Below are 24057 nucleotides of genomic sequence, written 5' to 3' on the forward strand. Positions count from 1 at the left end.
TGTTGCAGAGCTAGCTATGTTTTTAATCTTAACATGTAAGAGCAGCTGTTAATTACCGAAGGACAAGTTAATGCTGTTCAATCCTTGTCGGTTAAGTTTCCTTCCCAAGAGTGGGACCAAGAAATGGGTTTGCTGAGGTTGATGCTGTGGTGTGCATCCTATTTCAGGAATGGATGATTTATAGATACTGCTTAGCTTCTTACCCTAAGGCATGTATCTGAAAAATCAAATGTCACTTGGCCAATTAGGAGACATAATAGAAGACTACAAGGAACACAGCTGGGAATTATGCTCCCCAGGTTTTGGAGATGCTGGTTTTAACTGACACAGTTGTAATACAAGAGCTGAAGAAAGTGCTACCTGACCGATGCGTGCAGATTGTGTGTGGGCCTTGTTGCCAGCTGAGGTAGCACACATCGGCAAGGGCCATCATGGGGAGACTTCTTCCACAGAGGGGCTCTGTAGGTCCCCAAGACCTGAGGTGGAACTCCTTCACTTCTGGTTTTGCATGTGTTGGTCATCCATGTTATCCAACCAGTCACAGCAGCCCAAGCGGCCTGCCTGAAGTGCCACTGTTCTACAGGTCTGTCAGCCTAAGGCCTCGATATTTAAGAACCCTCTACTCCCCAAAACTGTTGTGGCAGATTCTTCTTTCTCATTTTCATCCAGATGCAGCTCATGAAATGAAGTCCAGCACCCTGGTTGAGTTTGTATAATCCTGGCTCCCTGGGTGACTTGTAGAGTTGGAGGGAGACTAACTTCTTCTGAGCTTCGTCCCTCATCATCTCAGCCACAAGATCTGAATCACCAAAATCACACTAGCAGAGGGCTCAGAGGAACACTAGTTGGCAAAATGGGCAGGCGTGATGGATAGAGCAGCTCCTTAGTGATCCCCAAAATCCTGTGGCGCATTCCCAGAGACTCTGTCAGCTGAGTCTCCAGGCACAAGAGGCTAATGCACAGGGCTAACACTCACCCTGTGTGCTCTAGGGTGCAGTGGCTCTGCCCTCAGGGGTAGTGCTCTTTACCTCCCTGCCACTCTTGACTCCTTGGGGAGCAGGCCCGATCAGGCAAAATGTGGTAGGGAATGTTGTTTCCCCCATTTCCTGAAAAACAAAACAAAAAACAAAAAACACTGCATGGAGAGGAAGGGTGGGGCATCACTTTGGAAAATAAATTCATTTGAGGACTAGAGCTTGCAGCCAAGGGTTTCAAGTGCCCAACTCATACTTTTTACCACCACGTTCTATGTTCTGCTTATGCAGATGAATATGTGTGGTATGCATGGTGTGAAAGTGTGTGCATCAGATGTGCTGTGTATGAGGTGCCCATGTGGAATGTGTGCTGTATACATGTGGCATGCCAGTGTGTTACATGTCTATGTGTGTGTGCATGTGTGTGTGTGTGGTGTGTTTGTGTGTAGCTAGTCACTGTTGTGTGTGCTATGTATGCTATACATGTTGTGTTTGTGTGATGTTGGGAGGGGATAAGAGTCAAGGGAACCTCACCACTCAGTCATAAGTGACATGTAAACTTTGTAGTCCCCAGGGAAGATAGATTTGTACATGCCTGGCTGGGTTCCTGTCCAGGTCATAACCACCTGGATAGCTGAAGTACAGCAGTGTGATTGATGACCAGGGATGAACAGGTTTTTTGTTAAGTACCTCAGGCATGAAATTCAAACTCAGCAGAAAACACACCTCTATTCCCAGCTCCCCTTCTGCTGTTCTAACCAATTGCTAATCCTGTTCTCAGGAGATTTAAGATCAAGCTAATCATCTTACAAGGCTGGATTCCATCAGGAGGAAGAGAGTAAGCTATGCAGAACTGCTGTCATCCAGCCCCAGGTCAGATCCAGCTCCTACCCAGAGCCCCATCCTGAGCAGGGGACCTGGGGGGTCTCTGACAGGCAGTGAGGACTGTGGGCCAGCCCACTGTCCTGTCACAGCTGCTAAGTGGCCAGCACTCCAGCACTATTTGTCTTGGCACCCACAGGGAAGGTGAGAAGGGACTTTTCCCCCTGTATACTGAACTCACAGGAGCAGCCTAGGCCAGGGCACTTCTACTTCTAGAAAATTCTCTTGAAGATTCCCCCACCCTCTGCAGGTGCTTGTCTGCCACTATTGTTGGCAGAGACCACACTGTTTTCTTCTGAGATTCCTATGTGGGAATTCCACATGGAGTGGCCATGAGAACTTGAGGATCCTCAGTGTGTGGGTTGGCTATGGATGAGCCCCTGGACAAACACAGCAAGCAGTTTGCAGAGCCTATCTACCAGCAACCTTCGTGCAGAATTTTACTCACCCTGGTAATGCTGCTCATATGGGCAATGCCACACATGCTGTTTATATCATTTCTGCTAAACTGTGACCAGAATACCTTGTTACTGATTGACAGGTGGGACAGAGTCCTAAAGATGATTGGTGATGGGAGTCCTCCCAGTGCAGAACTAAACACAGCTCTCTCTCTCTCTCTCTCTCTCTCTCTCTCTCTCTCTCTCTCTCTCTCTCTCTCTCTCTCTCTCGCCTCTAGCCACATGCATGGCCATTGTACCATAGTGGTGTATCTGATAAAAGCCAGAGGCCAAGCTGATCATGCTTATATAAAGAACATGTATTGACCTCTGATGTCAAGAGCAGCTTACATTGGATGTCTTTGGATTTGTCTAGTAGAGATTTTCTTTTTTTTTTCTATTAAGAATTTTTTAAAATTCATTTTACATACCAACCACAGATCCCCCTCTCTCCCCTCCCCCCACCGAGATTTTCTTTAAGCAGTGTTGATAATGAATTAACATTTTGCCCTATTACTTTCAACCAACAAACATCAGCGATCGTCTCACAGGGCTGATGAGAAGGTGAGGAAATTGCTGTGAAGGCAAATCGAGGTTGAATAAGCCTCCTTGAGTGGTGAGCTAGTTTGCTTAGCACCTGCTGGAGGCATCTTATGACTGGTGATCATGAATCTCCATCTCAATAGCTCTTTAAGGTGAGAAAGCCAGTGAATACAGCCTTTGGTACATCCATGAGATGACTGAGAGACACCTCCTGCTAAATGCTGAAACACGAGAGTTGCATGCCAGAAAGAGGAAAAGCTTCATGACAAAGCTGCTGCACAGGTGACTTAGTGAACCTGACCTTGGTATTGGAAGTGGGACACTCCTGTGAATTTAAAACCAACAGTTTACATTCATATCTGTGTTCTAAATGTTGAAACCTGGGAACTCTAAAAGGTCTTGGTTTGTTCATGATAGAAACAAAGGGGAAACTTTGTCAGAGAAAGCATCTGTACTCAGGTCTTAGAGAAGTCTCCCAACAAGTTCTGTCCTTCATTAGATGACAGTAGGTATCCAGGAAACACACTGGAAATGAGGTACCATCTTCAAGAAACAGCACAATGAGATGAGCAAGGGAGTCCAGACACCGGAACATTCAGACAGACATGTAAGGCCAGTATGTATTAAATAAATACAAGAGGACCTACAATTATTAAAAGCAGGAAACAATCTTAAAAAAGATGATTTTTTAAATCAGCAGGTATCTGCTATCAATACTGATTTTAAAAGATCTAGATTAATTTTTACCTGAAACAATCAGCTGCTCTTCTGGAGCACCCAGATTTGATTCTCAATACCCACACGATGGCTTACAACCATCGGTAGCTCCAGTACCAGGGGGATCCTACACCCTCTTCTGGCTTCCATGGGTACTGCATGTAAGTGATACAGATCTACATGAAGGCAAAACTCCCAAACACAAATATAATAATGAGAAGAGTAATTTGAATCAGGATGCAGAGAGGGCAAGTGAGGTGCAGCTGGATTGCAGCACTGGGAGCTGGGCTAAGAGTCTGTGCATCTGAAAGCTATTAAGCCTGCAGGATGGTGCACCAAGGAGAGGGGCACACAGTGCAAAGACTTCTGAGACCCATAGAAGGCCTGGGAGTGTCCCACTGAGCACTGATGAGCATACCTGTGGGAAGTCTGAGCTCAGAGGAGCCTCTATGTAGAGGGGATGCAGCTAAAAAATATCTGGTGCTTTCTCAGGGCTGGGCATGTTGCCTGCTCTCTGAGGCAGAGCTGAGTGCCCCCAAGATTTATGGAGAAGTGGGGAGAGCACATGGGAGTGTTGGCCTCTATCAGCACAACACAAGTCATGGCAAATACATCTTTTTTAAACAACTATTTAAAAATATTCTTTAATAATCTCATACATGTATATAATGTATTTTGATGATATTCATCCTCCAATACCATCTCGTATCTCTCTCCCATTCCCATGGGCCCACTTTTCATCCCAACAAATCCCTTTTATTTTCATGTCCCACTAAATTTAATTAGTGTTTTTTGCATGAATATGGGTGTGAGGTTATTTAACAGAAGGTGGGCTATTTACCATTGCTTATAGCACTGAAGAAAAATGACTTCCCCCCTCCCACCAGCCATCAACTGAAATAGCTACTCTGCCAGAGGTGGGGTGTCATGAACCCCTCTCCCATCCATGATAGAGTTGATTGGCCCTATCTTATGCAGGTACCCACAGGTGCTGTAAGTTCCTGAGTATAACAGCCACATCACGTCCAGAAGACAGCATTTTACAACGCTCCTCCCCATACCTCAGCTCTTACTTCTGTTCCCTCTTCCATAATGCTTCCTGAGCCTTTGAGAGGCAAGTGAGTGCTAGAAATAACCCAATGGGGATGAGCATTCAATAGTCACTTATTCTTAACACTTTGTCCAATTATGAGCCTCTGCGTTAACTGCTCTCTACTGAAAAATAGGCTTCTCTGACTGACACTAAGAGCAACACTAGTCTATGAATGTAAACATAAATACATAGATGATAGAATAAGAACATAGCCACTTAGCAAATCAACAATGGTAGGATCCCTTCTAGGGCCTATGACCTCCTAATGGACTTTGACCAGGTTTATAGTACTAGTCATGAATTCCCTTCTAGGTAGCAGGTCTTGGTCCAATCAAAACACAATTGGTTATCCCAGAACAGTTGTGCCACTACTGTGCCAATGTGTACATCTTTCCCAGGAGATTACCGCCACTGGGTAAGACTGTGGTTGACTCTCCTCGCTCCACCCACAGACTTCACAGCACCTTCTGGCACTATGAAAGCTAGCAAGCAGGGAAAAAGTTTACAGATTAGTTCTAGCTTGAATTCTCCATGTCCTAGAACATGCCTAATACACCTTTTTTTTTTAAAGTTTCAAAAGAACCAATCTTGACCCAGAGAAATCCAGCTTTGTCCTTGAATAAAGCTCAAAACATGTATAGAAATATAAAGTGCTCTGGCTAGTTTTATGTTCACTTGACAGAAGTTAGTGTCATTTAGGAAGAGTTACCGCAACTGAGAAAATGTTCCCTACCAGACTGGCCTGAGGGCATGCCTGTGGTGCTTTTTCTTAATTGGTGGTTGATATGGGAGAGGCTGGGTCATTGTGGTGTGATGTCACTCTGCCTGATGGTCCTGGTTGCTATAAGAGGGCAGAATGAGCAAGTTTTGAGGAGCATGTGAATAAGCAACACTCCTCCATGACTTCTGCTTCAGTTTCTGCCTCCAGATTCCTGCCCCAACTTCCCTGGATGATGAACTACAAGCTGTAAGATGAAATAAACCCTCTCCTCCCCAAGTTGCTCTTGATTATGGCATTTTCATCACAGCAGCATAGACCCTAACTAAAACACCAAATCAGTAAAACTCTCCATACCTGGCACCATGTTATTGATAAGTGAAATTAGTGCCCCTGAAACTTGCATACAGAAGTTGTGTAATTTTTTTCTCTGCTAATATGGTGAGTTATATTGCTGTATTTTTAATGTTGAACTATCTTGTCCACAGAAAGGAAAGCTTAGTCATGACACAATATCCTTTCTTTGTATATGGATTCAAAAATGCTAAATTGTTTTTAGAATTTTTATTCATGTTAGTAACAAGAATTTGCTCCTATATTTTATTTTCTTAGAAGGTATTGTACAGGTGTAGTTTTCCTTTATCAGGGTGAAGATGAGTTGGACTGAAGTTTCTCTCTTACTCAGTTTTAGGGATGAGTTTTAAGAGCTAGCCTAACTTCCTCTTTAAAGATTAGGTAGAATTTACCAGGGAATCCATACTGGAAACACTATGTCAGCTCATTAAAGAGTTCAGCAGACACTGTATGTGACCCAAACATTCCACTCCTGGGAAACAAGAAGGCATGGAACCACATAGTATTTAATGTCCATGTTCTTGAGAGCCTCTAAATAGACCAAACCAAGGGCCATCAATGCATAGGTGTGGAATTTTTTCCCCATCAACAAAGAAAGTAACTAATATAGCAATTTAGTACCAGAAGTGGGGTTGTTCCTGTGATAAGTGTGCTTACATCTTAGCTATGATCATGGTTTCATGGCTGCATCTATCTGCCAAAGCACGTCACTCTGTTTAACAGCAACATTTGCCATGCATTGTATTCCAATTATGCCTCAAGAGAGATGTTACAAAATAATAAAAAAAAAAACACTGTAACAAAATTTAGTTTTAAAATACAAAACTGAAAGCAACTGGTATTGATTACCTTTTCTTTGATGTAACAAAATGCTTGACAGATGCAGCTCAAGGAGGGAAGAATTAATTTTGACTCACAGTCTGAGGACACAGTCCTTCATGGAGAAGGCAAGACAGCAGGTGTGGAAGGCAGCTGGTCACCTTGCGTCTTAGTCATGAAGCAAAGGTGGATGAATGCTGATACTCAGCCCACTTTCCCTTTTTACCCAGTCCAGGATCCCAGCCCATAGGATTATACCACTCATATTTGGGGGGAGGTCTTCCTGACTCTGTTAAACCTCTCTGTAAACACTGTTATAGACATGCTTAGTCATGATTCTAAATCCAATCAAGTTGGCTATGAAGATGAGCCCTCACATACCCACATATGGAAAACAAATCAATAACATACATTTCTCTAACAATAGGAGTTAAATCCTGCTAGATAAATTCAACACAAAAGATGGCACCAGTAAAGAGAGAGTAAGTGGACTAGAAGATCAGTGTGGAAAATTATCTAGAATACAGTACAGAGCTGAAGAAGAAGAAGCACAGAAGCATTTAAAGCAGGAAGGTCTAGGGCAACTTCTGCCTGGATCTCACAAAGGAGGTAATTGATGGAGAGTTCATAGCTGAGAATTATGTGGATTTGGTGACAATGATAAATCCTTAAATTCAGAAGCAGGAATCCAAACAAGATATATAATGAGAAATTTGCATTTAAATGCAGTCTACTGGAGTTGAGAGATAAATAGAAAAGTATTTAGAGAAAAGAGATTATATAGTTGATCCCAAGGTAATAATAGATTAAAGTTATTTGATCAAAAACAAACAAACAAACAAACAAACAAACAAAAACAAAACTATGGTGAGGCAGACAATTGACTTCCCACTGACTGTGGAGGCCGAAGTCAGCACCAGCATGAGTTCAGCTCTGTGACCAGACCTCTGCCCTGCTAGAGAGCCTGAAAAATATCTTTCAGGAGCTTCAAGTTTCATCTTAAAGGAGAAAAACACTCAACAGATGTCAATAATAAGACAGATTTTCAGGTCCCTCCATGGCAATAGTGTCTCCCAGTATCCCGAGGCACCTTGATGCTCTTTCATAGTCTTTTTCTCTTTCCTAACACAGTGCAGCTCAGGAGCCTCATTTTCAGATCAGCAATGGACCTACATGTGTGTTTTACTTGATGGTAAAGAATAGAGGTAATTGTTCAGGGGGTAGGTTATTTTAGGACTGAGTGGTGTGTTTCAAGGTCTCCTTTTGGCTCCTCTGATGCACTTCTTCCATCTCCAGACCACAGAGAACACCACCAAAACCAGGTACTCTTTCCAGGACAGTTATAAATTCAGTTGTCTTAGTCAGGGCTTCTGTTGCTGTAATGATCAAAATGGACACAAGGAGGAAAGGGTCCATTTCACCTTACGGCTTGTAGTCCATCATCAGGGAACCCAGGGCAGGAGCACGAAGTCAGGAACTGATGTAGAGGTCACAGAGGAACGCTGCTTATGAGCTTGCTCCTCACGGCTTGCTCAGCTTCTTCAATAATCCAGGGCCACCACCTAGAAGTGGCACTGCCCACAGTGTCCACATCAATCATCAGTCAGTAAAATGCCCTCACAAATATGCTTACAGGCCAGTCTGATGGAGGCATTTTCTCAGTGAAGTTTCCTCTCTAAAGGACCCAAGCTTGTGTCAAGTTGACATAAACACTAGCCAGCCCAACAGCCTGACCCATTATTTAAAACATGATGAGATTTGTGTGTATGTGTGCATTCGCATGTGTGCAGGTGCACATGCATGTGTCTATATGTGGAAGGCAGAGGTCAGTGTATCATGTTTCTCTCAATCACTCTATACCTTTTTTTTTTTTTTGAGACAGTCTTTTCTCAAACCTGTAACTCACTAATTTAGCTCAACTGGCTGACCAACAAGCCCCAGCACCCTTTCGTCTCTGCTGGGAATAAAGGTACACACTGCCAGGCCCAGCTTTTTACGTGAGCTCTGGGGATCCAGACCTAGGTCCTCACGCTTCCATGACAAGCGTTTTACCCACAGAGCTGTCTCTGCAGCCCCATTATGAGGTTTTGTTGAGGGGTAACTTGATGGCAGAGTTCTGGAGTGTGGACAAGAGTGTGCGGCAATGTCAAAGGGGGAGGTGGGAACTTCTGTGGTTTCCCGTGTCTGTTCTTCTTTCCTTTCTTCCAGGTTTGCCTGGGGGAAGGCTGGCATTCCTGCCTCATGAGGCCTCACGTCTGATCTCCGATTTCTTGCCTTTTCTCTGTGTGTAGCTCTCACTCATGCCTCTGTGGATGGAATTATCCCTGTTGTTGTCTTTTGGGGGTGTGGCTCACATTTGGGAATCTTTTCCTGTCCAGACTTTGGAGTGCTCTCCTGTCTGGGATGGATTTTCTCTAGAGTTACCCCCTCTTACAGACCAGGTATGCTCTGGTTCTTACCTCACTTCTCATTTTCTCATGCCCATTGTGCTCATTCACCCAGGGCTTCCTTTGGACACGTGACACCTGACGTTGATGGACTGCTAGATGGTAATTTGGGAATAGTAGCAATAGAAAGTGTTTTCCCACTATTATATCTAAGTTTTGGGGGCTAACACATGATGAGGCTGCCAGGAGTATATGGCTGTATATGAAGGGGCTAGGAGACTCTCTGGGGGATAGAGGTGTCCAGGCTGTGTGGGCTACAGAAGGCTTAGTGGGTATTTTGTGTACTTTTCTGTGGCAGGTTTCTGTTTAGAAATCTCATCCAGGGCCACTGGTAGTGACTGCAAGCCTGTATCTATTAGTCCCTGCATATTAGTTGGTGGGTCTTCCCAAGCACAATGGTGACGTCACTCCAGGTCTCACAGGCTCCATGGGGAGCAATGCCTTCCACTTAGGCACCACAATCACAAGCACCTCTATCAGGCCACCCTCACTCTATCTCTTGGATCCACATGCCCCTGCCCCTCAGACATGCCTAGGCTGCTTCCACCCTCCATGGACCCTTTCTTGGAGGTCACCCTGTGAGTTCCAAGTTGAGTGGTCCACACCGAGCAGGTGACCTCCAGGCTGTCTCTCTGTGTGCTCAGAGTGACAAATTCACCCCTGGACATGCTCAGGTAAAGAGCATGCAGCCAGTGTTGTCCACTCACGCTTGAGACAGCGGTGTTGTCTCTCTCATAGAAGCATCTTCAAGTCCTGAGAGATTGAATTCTGGTTGCTTTTGGCAGCCTGCTCACTTAGCTTAACCAAGCACATTAAATTGACCACTAGCTCTTTTCAAATAGTCTCGCCCCGTCTCTGTTGCCAGAGTGCATCCTGTCTGTGTGGTCATCGCTGTCTCTTCCCTACCGTCTGTTAGTGTTGAGCCTGGTCTGTCACCTGATCGAAGGAGCTTGAGGGATGGAACACGCCTTCATTTTCTTCTTCATGTCCCCTGCCCACTTCTGTGCATGCACAGTGGAGCCCCACAGGAGATATGTAAGACATATGGGACGGTGTCCAGGGAGTGAGGAAGGAGAGGCAAGGGGCATGGCTAACAGCAATCCCTGCAGCAGCCAGGAGAAGCTGCTCTTCCCAAGTCCTTTGCCACCCCTTCTTGGAGGGCAGGTGTTTGGGGGCAATGATATGAAACCTGGCTTCCTTCTCCATTACTTTCCTGCCATCCCTAATAAGCTATATTTTAATTTAAAACAGCAATTTGCAGTGCAATTCATTTACAGCAACACAATCCATCGTGATCACAGGGCCATAAATTTGTGTTTTAAGTAATTTTTAATGCTTGTAACGGCCGGGTCTCTGAAGTGTGGAAATAGCTAACATTTTTCACCTTGTGCAGTCAAGGGAAAAAAAAATCTCTGCTCTTTAATTACATAACCACCAAAGACAGCATAGGCTGAGCAGGGCAGTTATAATTGCACAGTAAGAAATGATTTGCCTAAGAATACTGCAAAGCTTTAAACGTAAACACGGAAATGCCAGAGTCTCAAAGGTGAGGCTTGGAGCAGAAATATTCAGATTGCAAAGTCAAGTCAAATTGATTAAAAAGGAGTTAGGAAGGCAGGCTTGTAGAAGGAATGTAACTTTTCCTTCTAGCCCCAAAGAGAAACATCGAATGGGGAAGAGGGGAAGGTTTGCTCCTGTAAGCCTCAACAGTGCTCCTGTGTTCTGAGCCCGGCCTGACTCAAGTCTGGCCACAGCAACCAACTGAAGCAGCAGCTGCTGTGGTCCTCTATGTCCTCCCTGTCTGCTTTCACTATGGGGCCTTTTCTCCTTGAATAAAGCTCTAAGGGGTTAGGCCCTCTGTGCACAGGTAGCTGACCCCTCTCATCATATGGCTAACTGGCTTGCATAAGAATGTCTTGTTCCCTCAGCCAGCAGAGCAGTGGAGGATGCTGTTTAAACTGAGCTCCTAAAGCTAGAAAGTGCAAAAAATCTTCTGAATACACAGCCAAAAATTAATTCAAAGTCAACTGCACAATGACTCTGAGATGTTTGTGGCAGGCCTCATCTGTAGAAGGGAGATGAATACTGAAGACACCTGTGTCCCTTTGGATATGGCAGAGGATTATGGCAGAGGGCTGATGTGCCCTGGACATTAGGAAGAGATGAAAAGGAGTTGAGAGGCCTTGGTCTCATGTGTAGGGCCTGACCAAGCCTTCATTTTAGGTGGGAGTCTTGTCCTTTCAAGTCTGAGGGAGATGCTAGATTCAGCAGGTCACTAAAGGGTGGCAGAGACACAGACTGGTTCTGTTGTCAAGAGACCTGTTTTGTGTTGTGGTCTCAGCACAATGCCAAGGCTGTTTGTCAGGGATTATGAAAGAAGGGAGGAATGTACCCCCTGCCTCCATAGTTTGAACAAGACCCTCCTTCACCTCAGAAATCTGTAGCTAGGTGAGCAGCTTCTGTCTCCTGGGTCACCTTGCCTCTTGCAGCAGTTTAAACACTCTATGAGCATGGGGACCTATAGTAAGATCCACTTCAGGATCCTGGCATTCTCCAATTCTCCAAGTGTCTTCAGAGCAGGATGGAAATGTGAGGTCCTTGCTGTCTCATTCACCCTCATCTGATTCCTGAGCCATGCTTTCTGAGTGCACAGCCTGGTTGGTATGGTGCAGAGCTATGCAGAAAGGGTGCTTCCCAAATACTATGAGTGGAAACTATTAAAACCACAAAGACATACAACTGCCAGGGACAGCAGCAGAGGCTGCTGTGTGTCTAGCCCCTGCTTGGTCTGTGCAAGGCCCACTGGAAATATAGATATTCTAGAAATGGTACCTGCCACGGGAACCTACCATTTAAACAGAATGGTGACAGGCCAACTTCTCTTGGAGGGCTCAATGGAGTGGCCATCGCTCTGTTGGAAATGGAATAGTAGGTGATTTTTAGAGCACCTTTTATTTAATAAAAGAACCCTGGCTGACTGATGCACCCTGGGAAGGCCAGGGCTATTTCATGCTGCTACTGGCTGCTCCATCCTTCCATTTGTCACTGATCTATGTGGCACGAAAATAAAGAACGCATACAAAACATAAAGGCTGAGGAAATGTGTGTCAGGGAGAAGCAGCCTATGCAGGACGCCCCCTTATCTGCATGTGCAGGTCGGCTAGATCCATCAATGCAGACTGAGTCCAACTCCGGGCTGCAGGCTGCTGGAGGCCGGAGGAGAGGCAAGCAGGTGGAGGACACCGCAGATCTTGTAGCAAAGTGCAGCCACGTTCCGTTTAGAAATTTCCATAGGGGCAGGGGCAAAGGCTCTGTAATAATTTTAAGGACATTTCCCAAATGTTTATTTAGATAAAAGATGGATAACAGTAAGTCTCCAGAACCCACGGCCCGATAACTAGGTTTTATTAATGACCTGCCATATGCCAGGGCTGGATAATTAAAGTTTTCCCCCCAAAGGAAGAGAGTGGACAAATTTATTTGATGCTTTGATAACCAGAGACACTGGTTGAAAACTATTGATATAATCGGAGCTCATTCGATTTGCTCAGGACAGCCGTTCCTATCAGCTAATTTCACCTGTGAATAGTTAATTGTCCTCCGAATGCATATGGGTGAGCCATTAATAAAATTTGACTATGTCATAGTTTCTTTGTCCCACATGTGCCTTTTATCTCCTGGATCTCTTTCTTAGTCTTTCTTCCTTTAAAAAAATGCATTCCTTCCCATTTTCTTCTTTAAAAATGACTCTAGGGAAGATAGATATGGTCTGTGGGATTCTGCAGCAGCACTACCCATGTGCCTGGGCCTAGGTGCAGAATAAATCCAGAATGAACCCAGGACAAGTAGGAAGGCTGAGGTTCCTCTGTCCGGGCTTCTCCAGAGAGGCTGCTGTCTCCTGACCACATTTGTGTGCCTGTGGGCTGATGATCACATGAGTATCAGAAACAGCCAGCCGCTGCAGCTGAGGATGTGGGTGCTGAAGCAGCTCGTGTGTGTGTGTGTGTGTGTGTGTGTGTGTGTGTGTGTGTGTGTGTGTGTGTGCGCGCGCGCGCGCGCGCGGACATTGTGGATACTGTTGTTTGTGAACACACCCTAACAGAACGAGGTCTAGTTCTGTTCTCATGGATTTCCTGACCTCAAGCAAGTCAATAATTCCTGATTTTCATTTTTCTCATGGTGCTGACATCTGCTCTAGTGAAGGGGTGAGAATTAAGTGCGATGGCTGTAATCGGCTCTCAGGAGACCTCCTAGGATAGGAATGTACCCCAAAGTGTAAACGGTGTCCCAAGTGTTCCCCAGACCACCTGGTGGTGGTGTGTCGACACTAAATGCTGTATCTGTTCTCTCTGATTTCATAGAATGAAAACTTCTTTAGTGCCACCCCCTCCATTTACATTTAGGGGCTGTGCCTTCTGGGGTCATGGTTATCCTGGGTTCTGGATATATATAGAACCTCCCCTTCAGTCTTAGGTATGTGGACATGCTTGAAGGATTGGGTGGGGACAGCCAGACTGGAAGGATAGTTGTCCAGGTGTCTAAGGTTGAAGCCATGTTCAGTGGACACTGCTCCTTGGAATATGGAAGACCCTAGCCAAGGTGGGCTGTGTAGACTGGAGGGGCCTCCACAGAGGCTGTGTATCCCCAGGGGTAGTGAAATGTGATTGCTTTTATCTTCCAGGGTAAGAACAGATTCTAGAGTGAAACCCCAGATACTTGCTCTGTCTGGGTCACAATGTCCTCCAGGCCTCATGGACCCTGACTTCTCACCCCTGGATGTCTGTTTTCTTCTCTCTGTACTCTGTCCATGGTCCCTGTGGTCACCTGAAGGCTTTTTCTTAGGTACAGTCTGGCACGCCCACTCTACCCAGATGTGTGGACAGACCTTCTTGGCAGTTCTCCGTCCCACTGGGCTTTCCACGTAGACCCTATGTCCCGCATCCACCACTTGCTACTCTCCATCACTTTGCTGGCTTTCCCTTACAGGCTCTGAACCCTATGAGCAGGACTCTCCTGTGCCCTCAGGGAGGGGTGCTTGCTTGGCACCTACTATGGGGATGGTGCTTCAGTTGGGACTTGAGAGGTGGAGTACAGTGCACTGCCCAAGTCTGGGTGACACCATCCTAGAGTCCTGAGCTCTCCTGCCATGTCAACACCTGTTCCTTCTTTCTCCCTGGGCTGTGGCTGGGAATCTCACACATGGCCTTGAATATGGCTCCTGAGGATCAGGTAGTTCCCACTGAGGGCGCTAGATAAGAAATGCCAAGGCTGTGCTTGGTCTCTTGTTGGACTTTTTCTCGGGGACAGCAAGTCTCCCTAGGAATAACCTTCCTGGAAGACAATGTAAGGAAGCATGAACTCAGAGGTTCTATTACAAGCTGCACCTTGGCCACTGGGTAGGCAGGGTCCTCGGAGCTTCAGGGGACCTGAGGAGTATGTGAATGAGGGCTCTGATTCAGAGATGAGCAGAACTGGAGGACTGCCTGCTCACCATGTGGCAGTCCATTGCTGGTGCTGAGAGCAAACACCCCGAGACAGGTGTCTTGAGATCCAGGCATTTATCCACATCACAGGTCTGCAATGCAGACTCACCTGGTCTTGGTGAGCTATCTGTGGGTCTGGAATTTCTGTCCTTGGTCCTCAGCCTGGCTGAGTCCCAGGCAGAGGAATGCTGTGATTCCCAGGCTGACCCTGGGAATTCCAGACCCGACCCTGACACAAAATATTTTCTAGCACGTCTATACTTCCAAGAAGGCCATGGCCACCCTGGCAAAGAATCCATCCTGAGTGGAAGCTGCTGAAAGCTGTGGGAAGTAGGGACCACAAATGTTAGTGCCCAAGTGCCACCTCATGTACCCCATGCTGTGGGAGAATGCAAGTCAGTGGGGGAAGAAAGGGAGCTTGGCTATGAGGTATCCCTGGCAGTGCATTGCTGTGAGGATGAGTGAATGTAGCCCTCCAAGAGATAGAGGTTAGGGACATGCAGGTCTGTAAACACATCTCCACAGGGAGCAGTGTCTTCGTGAACTAACCCCAAGCCCCAGAGACCCTCCATTACCTCCCCAGTGTTTGGCTGCATATTATTCCAAGTCCCTGTGTTGAATATGAGATGAGCCTGGTGACCCACTTCCAGAGCAAAGCAGGAGTCAGAGTGAGCAGCTTCCAGAACCAGGACGCAGCATATAAACTACCTCCTGCCCTTTCTGGGATCACCCTCTGAAGGCTCTCTGAGACTGTGGGGAGCCCACAGGGCAGAGGCTAAGCCCTTGCATGTGGAGACCCTGACGTGGGCCTGCACCTACTCAGACTTCTGATGGGATGGAGACGCCTATCTGCTGCACATTGAGGGATGCTGAGGCAGATCCTGCCAGCTGCAGGACCCAAACGTGAGACACAGAAATAATGTGAGATCTGTGTTTGGGGCTGATCTGGGGTAGCTTGCCCTTGCTGCCTGGCATTGAAGTGGATGCTGGAATCCAAACTCAGGCCATCATGGTTACTCAGCAAATGTTTCACCCACTGAGCCATTGCCCAGCTCCAGTTCCCATTTATATTAAGAGCTATTTTATAGTGGCAATTAACAAGGCAATTCCACGTTGTTCATCTGATAGTTAAAAGAGGTTTATTTTGGGGTGACTTACAACCAGTAAAGGGATCGGTTACAGGATCTCTGGAGAACTCTGACTTGGTCTACAATCTAGCATCCAGGATCACGAGGTAGCCAAGAGGGGGTCAGCACATATGCATTTCAGGTCTTAAGGGTCCAAAGAGGCCATGCCCCAGGGGTAGGTCATAGGCAGGTGTGGCAGTTGCCTCACTAGGGGGCAGTGCTTCAAGGTCAAAGCTGGAACAGCTACCCACTGCACTATTTGTGTATTTTGGACACTTGGCCTTCATTAGCTGTGTCTGTTGGAAATATCTCTTAGCCTGTGACTCGTTCTTCATCCTCTTGAAGCTATGCTTTACAGAGCAGAAGTTTTGATTTTAATAAAATCCAGACTATCAATTATTTCTTTCATAGTTCACGTCCTTATTGTTGTATCCAAACGGTTATTGCCACACCCAAAGCATTTAGATTTCCCTCTCTGCTGTAAGTTAGGGGTCCTGTGGCTGTGCGCTCTGTGCAGATGATGCATTTTGAACGACTTTTGTGGAGCGTGTAATGTCTTTGCCTGTGAACATCTAGTGTTCCAGCGCCTTTTGGTGAGAAGGCTACCTTTACTCCTAGGCTTATTTCTGGGCCCTCTGCTCCCAGTTCAGTTGTCCTAATTGTCTGTGCTTTCATAGTACCATGCCACTGTAATTACTATTTTATGGTCACTTGGCCCTTTGACTATATGTAATTGATTGTTCTGGGACTCTTGCCCCTCCTTACAAACTTAAGGAGCAAGTTATTGGTAGCCATAAAATAATTTGTTAAGATTCTGAATGGGATTGCCTTGAACCCATAGAGCAAGTTTGGAAGAACTGACACATTACCGCTATTGTATCTCCCTGCTTAGGAAGATGGGCTGCCTTTTTATTTATGTAGTTCTTCGACATCTCAGTGAAGTCAGGGTATGACAGGACATCCAGACTGACAGTGTGGGTGCTGCACACATCTGCTCCTGCAGGGGTGGCCTGGAATTCAGTGACTGACACCCTGAACTGCACAGGGAAGGTGATGGGGAAACAGAAGCCTCCTGGAGAACAGCATTGATCAGAATGAATTTCCTCATGAGTTTTACATTTCATTCCATTTATTTTTCCTTTTTCTTCATTTTTTTCTTGACTCTATATTTTGATGCACAAATTGTTTTCTTTTCAAACACTAAAAAAAAGGCAGTGAAAAAAATTGCCAGTGAAACCACCTATACCTGATGCTTTCAATTTGGAAATTAATTGACTATTGATTCAATTTCCTTCATATATTTAAACCTGTTCAGATCATCTATTATTTATGTGACTTTTGGATGATTGTATCTTTCAAGCAATTATCCAGTTTCAACTAGATTACTAAATACCATAGATACAAAGTTATTAAAACGATTCCATTATTATCCCATTATGTCCACGGAGTCTGCTGAGATGTCTCTTTTGTTCTGGTATTTTCTCTTCCTCTTTTGTTGGCTAGTCTCGCTAGAGCCTTATCAATTCACTAAATTTTCCACAAAACTAACTTTTTACTCCCTTAATTTTCTTTTTCAATTTTATTGATTTTCCCTTAATTTTAATTGTTTCAATTATTTTAGATTTAATAATTCCTTTAAAAATTTCCCAAGGTTCATGCTTTTATTATTGAGTTTGGATCTTTATTTTTTATAGAGTACACCTTCACTACTGTTAATTTCCCTTAAATGCTGCTTTCACTCACTCTATAAATTTTGCTAATTTCATTTTCACTATAGTTAAAATCTTATTAAAGTTTGGTATTTCTCCATTGATTTGTGTGGTATTTATAAGTGAGCAGTTTAGTTTCCAAGTATTTGGGAGATTTTTCAAATAGCTCTTTGTTTTTATTTCTAGTTAAAGTTCATTGTAATCTGGGAGCAGATATTGAAGTATTTCTATTCTTTAAAAACAATTGTGGATATGTCTTATGCACCAGACTGTGGTATGCCTCGGAGAATGTTCCATATGAGTTGGGGTGATTGTGTGTTCTGCTATTGGGGAAGTGGCATACAGAAGCCCACTAGATGCAGGTGATGTTCTAGATTTCCCTGCATGTTTTAGTGATGGTATTTGAGGGGTACACATGAATACTCTGTGTATTATCAAAGGCTGACATGTTTAACATTAAGTTAATGACTCACTGATGGCTTTCCTTGCTCTAAAGTCTGCTCACTCTGAAGTTAATGTGGTGATACTTCCAACTTCTTATTAGTATTAGTGTGCTGTATTTTTTCATTCTTTTAGTTTGTATGTTTTATATGTAAGGTGGATTTTTAAAAGTATACACAATTGAGTCTTATCTTCTTATTCATGCTCAGCTCTCTCACGTCCTAGGTCATTACTGACATGGTTGGCTCAGCACCTACTGTATTTGTTGTCTTCTTTATTTTGGTTTGTTTATCCTTTGTCTTTCACATTTTTTTTCCTGATTTTTACAGTCTTATTTGGGTATTTTGTATTCTCTATTCTCTCCTTACCATATCAATTGTACTTTAAAAAATGGTTTTAGTGGCTTTCCCAGAGTTAAAAATACACATGTACAACATTATTTTTAAATTGAAGTCCATTTTCTAATAATGCTGTTCTGCCTCACAGGCAATGCAAGTATTCCGTAACAGAAAACAGCATTGCTATTTCTTCCCCATCCTTGCCGCCACAAATTTCTTATACACACCCACAACTGCACATCTAAGCATCCACACCCAGACACATGGCTGTATTAGTTTGAACAAACATTTTCTTAGGGCAGATCAACAAGTAGCAGGCTTCCTCTGTTTGCCTTTCTCCTTCATTTTTGAGGAGACATTGACAAGACACTGAGTTTTACATCTACATTCCACACACACTTTAAATATTTCCCTCTTCTTTCATCTTGCTTGCATGGTTTGCCTGCGAAGTCAGATATAATTCTTACCTTAGATCCTCAATCAGTAAGGATTTTTTTTTTTAATTTCCTATATGGTTTCTCTTTTATCTTTTGTTTCTGGAAGTTTGTTTAACAGCACCTGCACTGTTTGGTGCTCTGTGGTTGGTGTGTGACACTCATCAGGGGGGATTCCTCATCACTGTTGCTTCATATCTTGCTGCTGCTTAGCTATCCTTTTTCCTGGTGTTTCCAGCAGGGATATATGATTTCTTTGTGGCCTGTGGGTTATTACACCTTTCCTGCACTTTGCTTTTCAGTTCCTATCGTCACATTCTCCAGACCAGAAGTTCTGTTTTCAGTGGTGACCAGTCTACCAATGAGCCCATCTGGGACTATCTGCACTCCTGTTTGAATGTTCTTATCACTATCATTTAAACATTAATTTTTAAATGTCTCTTTGCTGACATTACTTTTTCGTTTTTACATTTTATCGTGTTTTACATGAACGCTGTTAGTCTATTGATCATATTGATGGTTTCTATCTGACTGGTTCTGGTACGAAGCAGTTTCTTCACACTGTGCATTTTAACCTTTTCTGTGTCATGTGGTTCTCTTTTGGAAGGTGATGGGAGGGGAAAATGCTATGATGAGCCTGTGAGCTGGGCGCTGGATGGCAGGCCTCTTGGTCTAAGTCAAGCATTTCTCCCTTATGTGGGACAGGATGGCTGGAATGGACTGGAGTTGAGCACGTCCCTTTCTTGAGGCAAGCTAGGCTCTGAGAAAATCATAGAAGGCAGGGCTCCAGTTAAATATGGCCTGCTTAGGACAAAGCTTGCAGACAGCAGAGATCTCCAGCCCTGCCAACAGGGTTGTAGCCCCCTCCACCCCCCACCCCACCCCCAGCCCCCAGCTGACAGACATTCTGTAGTTTCCTGTCTTCATTGTAAAGACCTGGCAGCTGCTGCAAGCAGAATTCACTGAAGTGTTGTCTTGTGACTAAATCCTCTGTAGTTTTTTTTTTTTTTCCCTCAGAACCTTGTTCATGCTTTTGTGATGTACAATTTGGGTTTTCCTGCCCCAGCACTGGTTCTCACAGAGATTTCTGCCCAGGTAAGATGTGAGTCTGCAGTCCCTTGCCTACCTCCAGTTTGGGAACAGTGATTTGTGACCTCACCTTTATCATAGATCCAAGATGGAGCCTTTTTCCATTTGTTGAACATTTTGCTAGTTTAGTTTAGAACTCTGTGGTGACTTAAGCTCCTTATGCACACTTTATAAGTTGCTTTCATTATTGCTATGACAATGATAAGAAGCTGTTTTAGGGAAAAAGTTTTTTTCCCCTCTTACAGGTCAATGGGAATACAGTTCATCATGGGAAGGACATCATGGGATGGCAGCATCATCAGGTACCTTCCCACATTGCATCCTCAGTCAGAAGCAGAGTGATGAATGCTGATATCTAGCTCACTTTGTCCTTTTTTATGTAGTTAGGGACTCCAGCTCATGAAATTGTGCCACTCACATTTATAGTGGGTCTTTCTACATCAATAACCCTGACCTAGATAGTTCCTCACAGGCATACCCAGGAGGCTGTCTCTAATGAAATTCTGCATCCTGTCAAATTGATATTTATCATTAATATTAACCACAATTCCATACCTTCTTTTTGTGCTTTCATTGTATCTGCAGTTACTTGGAAACTTAGTCCAAATCTTCAATGCTAGATATGGCCAGACAGTCCCTGACTCAGATACTGGTTCAGTTTAACCAATGGATATTTACCAAGTGGCTAATGGGACTGGTTATGCACATGGCATCAGAACTCAGGACTGAGTAGAGCCACTAATGTGCCTACCACCAGGGAGTCAATTGCTTTGAGGTTATCTACTGTTCAAAATCCAAGCAAAGACAGGGCCAGTGAGCTGAGGCACCCCTTGGCCAGAATCTTTAGCCATAGGCGAGTTCCACAGAGCACAAGGCTTCCCCAAATACCTCTAGAGGACACTGAGAACCACAGAAGCAAGGACAGCATGAAAGCTCCTCAGGCAGTTGACCATGGCTTCTTAGATCCACAGCTCTGCTTAACAGAACAGCTTGGGAAGCTGAGAACCGACATTGCTTGCAGCTTCTGGCATGGCTCATCCCTCAGAAGGTGACTTTATTTGGAGACAGTATCACTGAAGATATGGTCAGCTAAGATGAGGACATTCCAGTTTGAGTCTCAGTCTAGTATGATACAACTTCCCTTATAAAAGGGGGCGGGTGACACATAGAGGAGAATGCTGAGTGATAATGGAGACACAGACTTGAGTGTTACCACTAGCAAGGAACCTCAGAGATGACCAGCCACAACTGGATGCAGTGTGTGTGTGTGATTCTCCCTGGTGGCCTGGAAAGGAACCGGTCTACAGCTTGTTTTCAAACTCCAGCCTCTCTAGACCTAAGGCAAAGATGCCCAGGCTGTGGGTGTTGTTACACGGGCCCCAGAACATCAGTGTAGTTAGTCTTCAAAATAAAGCACGCACTAATTATAAAGGTCTCCTACCATCAACCAACAGCATCAGATGTGGAATTTGAAGCTCATGGTGAGTATTTTGCCACTCATTTGGAAATTGCTAACAGTGGAGGTAGGGTTTCTATAACCTCAGAGTGTAAGGCCCATGACTCTGAGCCAGCACTTGGCTTCCAGCTGGAAACTGTCCTCCAGTGTGAGCCCTAAGCCTCCCACACATGGCCCCAGGAATAAAACAGCTAGGAAATGTACTCATTCCAGTTAGCAGAGTCAGGGTGATGATGACTGCTCACACCTGTTACCCACTGGCTTTGCCACCCATCCATATCCCTGGATATTGAGGGGAAAGGGATTGCTCCCAAGAGCCAGTGTGGAGCACATTTCCGTAACTGTGCCTCTCTTTACAGATTGTACCAGGCTTCTTCTTGCGCCACACCAACCAGCTCCCAAATCAGGACACAGAAACGTATTATTATTTTTGATTGCTCAGCCTAGCTTAGGCTCATTTCTGGTTAGCTCTTTTAACTTAAATTAACCTGTTTCTCTTTATCTACCTTTTGCCTCGGGGCTTTTTACTTTTCCTGTTCTTTTTGCGTATCTCACTTTCACTGCTTTTCGGTCTGCTGGCGGGTGGCTGCCTGTCTTCCTGCCGCCCTGGGCATGTCCCTCGTTCTCTCCTCTCTTCTCTCGTTCTTCTCCTCCCTCTCTAGATTCCTCCTCCTATTTATTCCCTCTGCCTGCCAGCCTCGCCTATTCCTCTTCTGCCTAGCTACTGGCCGTTCAGCTCTTTATTAGATCAATCAAGGTGCCTTAGGCAGGCAAAGTGAAACAGATGCAACACATCACTATATAATTAAACACACATCCTCACATGGTTAAGCAAATGTGGCACAAGCAAAAGTGACACACCTTTACACAGTTAAAGTAACATTCTGCAGCATAAACAAATGTAACACGTCTTTGCCCAGTTAAAATAATATTCCACAACAACAAATGCCACTTGCAAAACCAATTTGGGGTGCTGACCTCCCACACTGACCTCTGGATTGTCTTTTGGAACCTCCCATATGCTAGAATAATGGTTCTCAACCTATGGGTCAAAACCCCTTGGGATTGAATGACTCTTTCTTGGGGTTGCTTTTCAGATATATTTCCTATTAGATATTTACATTCTGATTCCTCACAGTAGCAAAATTACAGTTCTGAAGTAGCAACAAAATAATTTTATGGTTGGGGTCACAACAGTATGAGGAATTTATTAGAGAGTCAGATGATTAGGAAAGTTGAGAGCTACTGTACTAAAGGAAAGAATGGGTATCTTCCCTGCCTTCCTGTTTTCATGCACCTCAAGATGCATGGAGGAGTAGACATAAAAAGAACTCCCACAGGTCTCCCTTCACCTTAAAGAGCCCAGTGCTGGCCCAATGGAGAGCATCTTTGGCCAGTTATCTGTCAAGCTACAAGCAATACTCTGCTAGCTCTGTACCCCTACACCATGCATATCAAGCCCCTGGCCCTTCATCAATGTCTAGACCCCAGTAGCTTCCCTGGGCATAGGGGTTCGCATCTTGCCTGTTCTCCAGGGTGGGGGAGGTGAGAAGACAGATGTGAGTGAGCGAGTGGCTGAGATTAGAATCTCCGCTCTCCCACAAGATGCATGGGCACCGAGTGGCTCCTGCATCGCTACCATTCTTCTTCTGCCCATTAGCGGGGAATCCATCACACACCGTATCTCCTTTGCAGGCGGGAGCATCCATTCTGGCCCACAGCACTTGCGTTTCCGTGTAGTGTGATCCATCCCACAGGGTTTATACAGACAGCGGGTTAGGACGACCGGCTCCCGACGATGTATCGCTGTGGATAAGCAGTTATCGCTCCATCGACACTGCTCTGTATCCCCTGGGCCCTGACCCCTACACTCAGGCCCTTTCTGTGATCATGGAAAAGGCCTGGCCAATTGCAGGGGCCAAGGGGCACGTCTTCCTGTTGCCACACTTCGAGGAATGGTGTAACAGAGGTCTGGGGACTACAAAGCTAGCTCATTTGGAGCAAGAAGAGTCATTGAATGTGGGCTTCTCAGCCCCATGGCAATCACCGTGGGAAGGAGGGCACTGTGATCTCACATTGGACTTCGTGGCTATGGAAGGCATGTTTTCTCCTCACAGACACAATCATTTTGATGGGCCATTAGTCTGTAGGACAGGATGTGATACAGTCTAGAGGCTTCGCTGATTCTGTGGCAACAGTGACAAGTGGCTGTAGACAGAAGGAGCGCCATCTCTCAGTTCTAGGTCTGGATGCCTGAGGAAGAATCTGCCTAGACATCTCCAGTCTTTACCACAGCTGGCCATGCATGGTGTCCCTCTGCATGAAGGCTCATCAGCCCAGCCCTCCCTGGCCACCACCATCACACCATCATCTCTGGGCCTGAGTCTGTTTCTGCTTCTTACAGGTCAGATACTGGTTTTGCTTCTTAGTTCAATTTATGTACTCTGTCTGGCTTTTATGGCACAGCTCTGTTCTGAAACTGGGCCAGTGGTCAGTACAGAAGAGCCAGTGGTCAGTGCAGAGCCAGTGGTCAGTGCAGAGCCAGCGGTCAGTGCAGGGCCAGTACTCAGTGCAGAGCCAGTGGTCAGTACAGAAGAGCCAGCGGTCAGTGCAGAGCCAGTGGTCAGTGCAGAGCCAGTGGTCAGTACAGAAGAGCCAGTGGTCAATGCAGAGCCAGTGGTCAGTACAGAAGAGCCAGTGGTCAGTACAGAGCCAGCACTCAGTGCAGAGCCAGTGGTCAGTGCAGAGCCAGCGGTCAGTGCAGAGCCAGTGGTCAGTGTAGGGCCAGTGGTCAGTGCAGAGCCAGTGGTCAGTACAGAAGAGCCAGTGGTCAGTACAGAAGAGCCAGTGGTCAGTGCAGGGCCAGCGGTCAGTGCAGAGCCAGCGGTCAGTACAGAAGAGCCAGCGGTCAGTGCAGGGCCAGTGGTCAGTGCAGGGCCAGCGGTCAGTGCAGAGCCAGTGGTCAGTGCAGAGCCAGCGGTCAGTGCAGAGCCAGT

General features: G+C 45.4%; 1 long non-coding RNA gene across 1 annotated transcript; it reads left to right on the forward strand.

Moving 5' to 3' along the window:
• The first annotated feature begins 1474 nt into the window (after positions 1-1474).
• Positions 1475-23550, forward strand: LOC143268620 (uncharacterized). Its single transcript, XR_013044658.1, has 3 exons — positions 1475-1847; positions 19851-19907; positions 23299-23550. It is a non-coding gene; the product is annotated as an uncharacterized LOC143268620 (long non-coding RNA).
• The last annotated feature ends 507 nt before the right edge of the window (positions 23551-24057 follow it).

The sequence above is a fragment of the Peromyscus maniculatus genome, chromosome 15 (genome assembly GCF_049852395.1).
Source record: "Peromyscus maniculatus bairdii isolate BWxNUB_F1_BW_parent chromosome 15, HU_Pman_BW_mat_3.1, whole genome shotgun sequence".
Lineage (NCBI taxonomy): Eukaryota > Metazoa > Chordata > Mammalia > Rodentia > Cricetidae > Peromyscus > Peromyscus maniculatus.